This window comes from Sturnira hondurensis, unplaced genomic scaffold (assembly GCF_014824575.4).
Source record: "Sturnira hondurensis isolate 20B ecotype Veracruz unplaced genomic scaffold, ASM1482457v3 Scaffold0021354, whole genome shotgun sequence".
Lineage (NCBI taxonomy): Eukaryota > Metazoa > Chordata > Mammalia > Chiroptera > Phyllostomidae > Sturnira > Sturnira hondurensis.
In genome coordinates, this window is record NW_028093985.1 from 25,189,672 (window position 1) to 25,198,993 (window position 9,322).

A 9,322-nucleotide genomic window follows, 5' to 3' on the forward strand; every position below is an offset into this window, starting at 1 on the left:
CAGAAGGCAAAATCTTAACGAACAATTGAGTCTGAGTAGGAGCAAGGCATGGCGACAGCATTCAGTGGTTACTTTTATGTTCTCCTTGGCGGCCAGTGAAGTTGGACTGACGCGCTTTCTGGAGGAGTTAAGGACCCCTAGAAGAGGAGATGTAGCACTGAAATACTGGAGTTGGTGGTGAGGCCGGGTGAGAGCTATGAGGGAGTAAATAAATGGATATTTTAGTTGATTTATTTCTCCTGCACTGCCCTTCATCCTGAGGGTACAGTGGAAATGGCAGAGTTTTGCTTTCATTACTTAAGGGTCTGAAGTACATTTTAAAATGTATATTCTTGACATAATAGGTATAAGAAATTAAACTATATGAAAAGTGTTTTGCTCAAGAAGTTTCCCAATACAGATCTTTTGAAATGACCAGTTATAACCCTGTTACTAGTTGGTAGATTTCTGTATTTTACTTTATAATAAAGTTTGAGTTTTGTTATTTTTGATTAATGTTTCTTGTGTTTTTAGTGTCATGCTCATCTAATAAGAAATTGATGTGGTTACAGGGGGAAAATGTTTACGTGTCTTTATAGGTTTCAATACTGTTTTATGTGAAGCCACATAAAGTAATCCATTCATAATTCAAAAGAAATTCATTACATATGATAAAGTGACTTTTTTAGAAGAAAAGGGAATATAATATTATATTGGGTATAAAATTCCCCCCAGAAATTTATTTCTTAAATGCTTGCTGGATCAAGCCCTCAGTGAAATAGATAGGGATTGTGTTTTTTTCCTCATATTTTCTTTAAATTGTTCATGGCTTTTTTAGAGGACCCTTTTGACTAGAATAGAGACACCAGAGAAGAAACAGTAGGAAGCATGACTTTCTTACTGGGCCAGGTCGCTGCGAATGATAATGATTCCTAATCGGTGAAATAGAAAAGCTGTGAGAGCCACCTCATCTGTGACCCTAGTCTGACCAGTGATGGGAGAGGGTGCCTTTGTGGACCGACAGCCAGAGGAATGGTCTTAGGAGGCTCCAAACAATGCTCAGAGAGCTGCGATGGATTTTAGAAAAAGTATATAAAAACACGTTTTCATTGATATAGCACCATCTACTGAACCAAGCTCCTGTATTTGTAGAAATGGATGCTCCTTCAAATTAATAATGCAACCTTTATTTATTCATCCACCACCAACTATTTATTGTGATTATATAATGTGCCAGCACAGTGATAAGTCGTCGACTGACTAGAAGTTCTTGACTTAGAGTCAAGAACAAATAGTTGCATTTTTAAATGAGTACTGCTGACAAACCTTGATTTAAGATTTTTTAATTCCGCCTACATGGAGGGCAGGCTTCACCAGAGAAGTTATGCTTGGGCTGGGAGGGTGAGGAGGGGCCAGATGGGATGGGTAGAAAGGTGAGGGCCTCTGCAGCCAAAGAGAATGCTCTCTGGGAATGTAAAACTGGAACAGGCCTCAAGTTTCATCCATTCTACTTTTCCTGCTATCCAAACCAACCTGGACAGATGTATGTCATATCTTTCTAAAAATAAAAGTCTCTAGGAAAGGAAATTATTGGGTTTGACCCATGTTTTCTAGAGAAGAATTTAGCAGTAAAAATTTCAAATCATGATAGTTAAACTGACAAATATTTTACAGTCAGCATTTCTCCTAATTCAATAACCCTTTTAACCGTAAAGTAACTTCTCCAGCCTCAAGGACTCTGTTTTTGAGGGTCTCTGGCAGTCCACAGTTCTCACAGATATTATTGCATACACAGCTGGAAGAGGAATGAGCTTTTGGATACCAAGTATCCAGTTTCAGGCCCCGTGCAAACGAGCTGAAAACTCTGGCTGTTGGGAGGTCCAAGATGCCCTGCTGGGCATGCAGCCCATAGACGGGTGGGGAAGGAATCCAGCTTGCTTTCTCTCCACCGCCCTTGGTCTTCCCCAGGCTGGAGGGAATGCCCTGCTCTGCACGCTCCAAATCCTACCCTTCACAAGACCTGTTCTAAGAGGAGGGGATGTTGTTTTTGAAAACACAGTGCACATGGGGCTCTGAGGTTTCAGGGAGCGCCATCAGTATACACTTACCCTGGGCGGAGTTTGTGTGACCACTGTAACCACGCCCAGAGTTCTCTCCTGCAGCCCTTGTCTAGGATTTAAAAACCCCTGGGGCAGAAGGGGACGAGAAGCAGGTGGAGATGTCTGGGGGCTGCTACTATTTTTTTAATATAAAGAATTTTTAATTGTCAATGGCTTATTTCTCCGTTCCCCTCCTTCTGCTCTAAGGAGCCAGCTATAAATGAAGAAACAGATATTGAAAAACCCGAAAGGCTTGACTCTTCACACGATGTTCTATAATTGTGACAATCCCGATTTTGTGTGATTTAAAGTCTTACCCCAGCTTCACTGCTTATTTGCAGGGTACGGTCGATCATGTGCCTTACTTTTACTTCTTCATGAAATGGGAAACCTAATTCCTACTTTATAATTCTTGTGAGCACTAGACATAATGTATCATAATGAAGGTATTATAAAATGCCTGTCACATAGTGAATAAAGTGCGGCCATTGGCAGTAATAAAAACAACCTTTGAAACCCTGGTTTGCCATGTCTTTATTCACCCCACAATTACTTTAAAAAGGTTCTAAATAATCAATAGAAATAGTGCTTTTATTTTTAATATTGAAAATTTAAGTATGTGGGATATAATATGGTGAAATCTCAAAATGTGTATGTGTGAGAGAGGGAGTTATGAGCGAATGAATATACCTTGTCCCTTCATCCGGTGAGTGAGCCGACAAACTCCTGTTTTCCGAAGTGGGCTGTTGCCACTGCGAGTGGTGAGAACGGGACCCACCTGAGTTGGGAAGGAAGTATTAGACCCACTTTAAAAACATTTGTTCCTGGCTGGTGTAGCTCAGTGGATTGAGCACAGGCCTGCGAACCACACAATCGCGGTTCGATTCCCAGTCAGGGCCCATGCCTGGGTTGCAGGCCAGTTCCCAGTAGGGGATGCACGAGGGGCAACCATACATTGATATTTCTCTCCTTCTGTCTATCCCTTCCCCTCTAAAGATAAATAAATAAAATTTTAAAAATAAATAAATAAAAGCATTTGTTAATTTTTTCTTTCAATTTTTTATTTGTTATGTACATCATGACAAATGTGGCGAATGCATAAAACATATAAAGAAATATATGTATATTGGAGATATGAACTCAGTTTTCTGAATTTAAAAAAAATGGCATCGTGGCCAGAGAGCTTGGAAGTCACCGATGTAGCCTATAATAGGCTACATCTATTATAACATGAAAACTTTTCTCTTTGAGTCTAATTTACTTTCTTGAAATTTTATCTTATTAAATGTTTTAACATGGGCTTCGGATTTAGCAAGATTAAAAATAAAGAGCATTTTTAGATATATATGGGACACCTTACTTTGATTCTTATTCTGCATCTCTTTGTTAGTAATTTCTAGCCAGTGCAGTGGTTTTAAAATTTCTTGGATTTGCCTTCTAGTTCGTAATGTGAGGACTTAGTAAATCTGGGAAATAAAAGACGCCAGAACAGACCTCATCTGTTTCCGTAGGTTTCTGAAGCTTGTCATGTGGACCTTTTCTTGTGCACGCACCCTGTTTTCGGGTAGGGGCTCCTGAGCCCTGTGATGAAACATTTGCTGGCTATCCCACTTTCAGAATCCATTATTTGTGTAGTGCGTGGCCTGGTTATTAGTGTCCTGTGTTTTAAGAACATGATACTGTTTTACGCTGTAGAACTTTCTGCTGCTTTTCCTATAGTTATTGCAGGCAGCCATCTCTAATCATTTGAGGACCTTTTTGACTTTTTTTTTATCTTTAAAAGTATATGTTCTCATCCACTTTGTTTCCCAAAACTTTGGCAACAAAAAGATAAATACCAACTCCTGAAAGCGTCTAGTGGCTTCTTCCTTCTTTTCGCTCTCTCTCCTTTCCTTCTTCCCTGATGCTGACGCAACTTCTAAGAGCCAGACCCGACCCCGTGTTCTGTAGGCACAGGACTAGGTGGCCTCCAAGGAGCTTCCTTCAGATAAACCCACACATTGCTCTCTCCATCTTCAGGACCAGCTGGCTCTCATCAAACTATACGGCATAGTGCGGCCCTCAACAATTATTTGTCATTGTTAACTTTGCCACAGTTAGCTACAGCTAACATCCTGTAAAGCACACATATTATTTTTACTGAATATGAAATCCTCATTCACAGCCTGCATTCATGTTCATCATTTTTGTACTGTCCTTATGGAGAAGAAAACACATACCTGTACCAACACCTGCAATTATTTACACCCCTCCCGTAGACTTGTTTTGCTGTCATCTCAATGCCTGGTCTGGTTTCTAGTGTGTATTTTTGTTTGCAGGGTTGTTTGTGATTTGCAGAGGGTAAGTTGAGAGCCCAGAGGGGAAATTTTCAATTATTTCTGGTGAAGTTTTCTGGAGTTGCTAACAATACTCTTGTTTGTCATTGAGCCACTGTGCAAACTGACTTTGACAAGGACTATTGGGAATTCAACTTGTCTTTGTTTTTCACAAAGAAATTATCAGGCATCTTGCGGTATTTTTCCCAGTAATGTTTTATGACTGTTATAGCTTAGTTTTTCATAGCTTCTAAAGTAAAAAAAAATGTCTTTTTTATGTATAACTGCAGAATTCTTCATTCTATGACATAGTCACAAAATGATATTAATTTTTTTCCTTTAAGGCTTTGTGATATATCTAAGAGATAGACAACTTAGCAAAAATTTTAGAAAAATCAATGCTTATCTGGTAATAAGTGGAAACGGTAAAATGGTCTGTCTGGCTGAAATCTAAATTCAGTATACCTCTGTAGCTGCTAGTTTTAATAAAAACAATTGAAGCAATGGAAAATTGAGGTGGAAATGGGCCCTGTGAGTGTGTGATTGGATTTTTTGAAATTAAAGACATTCTCAAGACATTTTATTCCTAAAGGCTTTTCAGAGCAGTGTTCCATTCATACGAATTTAGATACATAATCAGATTTTATAACAACCCTCTGTGTGTGGCGTTGCTCCATTAAAATTTTGTACTAACAAGCCTCTGTATGTGGGCTGTTTAATGAGAAGCTCCCCATCCGCAGCCTGCGTTCAGCACACCTGGGACGTCTCGTGGCGTCTCTCAAGGCCCGCCTTGTATGGCCCAGGCCTCACACTCATTCCGTGTCTTGCATTGAAAGCAGTCACCATTAGGGCGTATATGTGTATTTTCCTCTGACCATTTCCTAAAATAAAAGGGCTTAGGTTTATTCTGACTCTGTTATTGAGGACCTACTGTGTGTGCATGCAATGCTTTGATTCTCAACCAACATATATGATCCTATTACCAATGCCACCCCAATAGATGTGATAAAAAATAAACCAAGCTTAGTAGCTAGTTCTTACAGATGATAGTTAGGGTTCAGGAAGCCTATGAGCTTTCCTTAAGTTAAATAATGCTTTCTCTTTATTTTGGGCACGTATCAGCAACGGCATCATGGAGATGGGTCATCAAGACAGCTTTACTATCAGACAACTTGGTAATTGTTATGTGCTACACTGAAGTACTACTCAGGAAACCTTGAAATTACCATTTGAAAAAGATGAAGTATTGCCCTGGCTGGTGTAGCTCAGTGGATGGAGCACGGACCTGTGAAGCAAGGGATCACCGGTTCGGTTCCCAGTCAGGGCACATGCCCAGGTTGCAGGCCAGGTCCCCGGTGGGGGACACATGAGAGGCAACCGCACATTGATGTTTCTCTCCCACTCTTTTTCCTTCCCTTCCCCTCTCTCTAAAAATAAATAAATAAAACATTTTTTTAAAAAAGATGAAGTATCTTTACAAATAAACAGTTTTACTTAATAGTTGGAGAAATACGTGGATAAAAGGCCTCAGTATGCTAAAGTCAGTCTATTATGAGGTTTTGGGTATAGTTACTCTAGATCTGTTAGAGCCCTTAGTGAACTGACAGGAGCAATGCAATCATGGTGGACACTGAGAAAGAAAATCCAAGTTGGTTCAGTAACACTCACCTCCATTTTTGCTTTTTAAATCACCTGGTTCAGATTTAAAAATAACTTGCCTATTTATTTATTTATTTTAACTGTATTTTTATTATTTGCAGGATTACAGATGTCCCTCTTTCCTCTGCTTCGCCCTCCTCCACCCAGCCCCCACCCCTTTCCTTCTGGCTATCACCATAAAAACAACTTTCCAGTTGCAGCCCTCCAACTTTACCCCAGTGTTCTCAGTGCCATGGGCTTTATGTAGATGCACAGTGTGTGTGAACGGTACTTTTGTAACCATCTTGGGACTTTTTAAGTGACTTGTTATTTCTGTGAAGTCACACAAAAAAACATGACTGCCGAAATATGCAAGAATTAGAGCAAGGTGATAGAATCTGGAACACCTTATAAAAAGCCTGACCTCATGCTTTAATTCATTTAACTCCCACACAGCCTTTTTCGCTCAAAAGTTTAGATTGAGCTGTAGTTGGTTTTTGTTGATTTAGGATAATTCTGCTAGAATGATTTTAAAACCTCTTTGCAGACGCTGTTTAGCTCGGGCACTTCTTGTAATCGTTTAGAGAGGGACCAAGTGTCCTACCCAGAATTCCCAGGGTAGGGCGGTGAAGGAAACCTCCAGGGAAAGAGCAAGGTGAACTTAGGGAAGCAGTTATCTTTATTCTGCATGCAATTTAGCTCTTGAGCACTGCTAAGGTTGCTCATTGAATTGCAGGATGCAGGACTGGAAGGAGCCAGGTCAGCCTGAAACCGAGCAGCAGAATATGCGATGCAAAGAATTGAATTCTGGAGCTTAGCACAGTGTCCGGTGCAATGGTTACTGATTTTTTTCAGATTACTTATGATAAAGAGACACATTATTTACCTTTGTTATATAATGAAGGATGTTTGCATACTTCATTTTTATTCACTTTTCACTTTTGTATCATTAAAATAATATCACACACCACGAAAACTCAGTTTTAAAACAATGTTGGGCATTTTCTTTTGCTATGAAGAACAAGTTAATCTCTCAAGGTATCTTTTATATTTGGTTTTGTGCAATGGCTGACGTCAAGTCTGACCTGAGGTTCCAACAGGAGTGTCAAGCAGTTGTGTATTGGCTTCTAACTGAATTCTGAAGTGATTTTCCTGTTATACATGTACACTGCAGTTTGGTGTGTATAATGCACACCCACGTTTTTGGCCCACATTTTCAGGGAAAAATATTTCATTTTAATTTTAAGTCAATTATTTGTTTATTTATATTTAGATTCTTGTTTTTTTGTATTATAAAGGAATTTTAACATTTATTTTTGAACATACTATGGTACAAGAAATATTATGTAACAAATAATTACAAAACACAAGATCAGATACAAGGTATTTCAAGTCCTACCTATGTGTAATGCACATTCTTATTTTCCCCTCAAAAATTTGGGCAAAAACTGCTCATCACACATGGCAAAATACTGTAACTCACTTTAGTGATGAAGACAGCTCAGAAAAACAGTGAACCTACCTATCAAGATAAAGCAGTCTCTAAGCCACTGATTTAAATATTTGTTCATTTAAAAACAAAGAACAACAAAAAACTCTGCCCATCCATGACTAAGCTATAAAGCATGCAATATACAGATTGCAAAATTAATGGAGTAGTTTATAAACATTAAAACAATTCTAAATTGCTTCTAAGCCTATATGTTTAAGTTCGTTACAAAAGGTTAAACTTCCTAAATATTTTCTGATATGTAGTGATAGTGAAGTTATATCTTCTTCGAATCAGATGAAACAAATTACATTGAAAATTAATTTAGAAGCTAAGTATTGAGGTGGAAATGTAGGCTAAACCTGGTTTTGGATACATGATCTTTTAAATAAGGTATAATAAAGCTTCAGTCCGGAGTCTCTTTTTGGTTATTAAATCTGTTTCGCATGTGGTATGACTCTAGGGCTAAGGCCTCCGACCTCTCTCAGTCCTCAGTCATTAAATGAGCGTTGTGTGGGATCCTAAAGATTGCCGTGTTTCATAGTTGTGCCAAGTTACGACATCATTTTTAGAAATATAAAACCAATTGCTAATGTAATACTGAGATCGTGGTAAGTAGCTTTCTTAGGTTATTTGTAATTGGTCGTATTGGGGTAGGGGATCTGTTTTCTACGTGCCTTCCTGATCTACTTAATATGTGATGATACAGCAGTTTTATGAGACTGTACCCCGCGATCGCTTATTTTGAAAGCAGCAAGTTCCACTAAGGAACATTTCCTTGCACTTTTTCCTTTTTCCTTTAGTGGTACAAGTTAGGAACTTTCTAGACCAAACCAGAAAAATTCTGATAAATATAATCTCATTTACACATTTTGTCCTGCTCTAGCCTGTGACAAGGCAACTAATTTTTCCTTTCTCAAACAAATGAGAGAGAAAAATTAAATATAATAGTTAACCGTCCTGCAGAGAGCATGTCAAGCAAGGACCTATGAGTATGGCTGCTTTCTAATCAGAGTTCCCTAAATCGGGGCAGTAAGCCTGGGGGCCGTGGCCAGCTGGGATGCATGAGAAAAACCAGCAGTGACCTTTGCATCAGGGGGAAGACATCATTCTGCTTCTGGCTTTTCACAGTTTATGTGTTTGTGTTTTTAACATATGACTGAACTTGAAAGTTCATCTCTAATCTGATCCACAGGGAAATGGCAGAAATCCTAACCAGCCAAATGATACAAATTTAAATTTCCTGTGGAGGAAAGGTCAATAACGTTCTGTTCTGTTCGCTGGGGACAATCTCAGCACAGCAAGCAATCCTTCTGATTAAAATTCCTGGTGAGAGCTGGTGATTCGTCTGATTGGAAACTAAATAGGTCCCTAAACACTTAGATAAGATGCCAGCACTGGGCATCACAAACTGACCGGCAGATGACTACCCTCTCTCAAATATGAACTTCATTTTAAAATTGAGAAACAAAAACTTAGGGCTGCGTTTAACCGCAACCATTTATAGTTCTGTGATGTGAGGCCACCAGTTTCCTATAATTCTCATTGTTCTCTAAAGATAAAGACCCATTTAACCGAGGAGGACTGACAAGTGGCCTTGTGATGGATCTGAGCTATTGTTCAGTGTGTAAGGCTGGGGAGAGTACCACAACTGGGTGTCAGCACTGCTGAAAGCCTCTGGCTTGGTGGGGGCCTGCTGCCTTTGCCCAGTGCAGAAACCTATGTATACTGTTGAGAAAATAACCCTCATGTGGTTGGTTTCTGCTCTTCCTGTGGAAAACATAGCCCTATCATAAGATGAG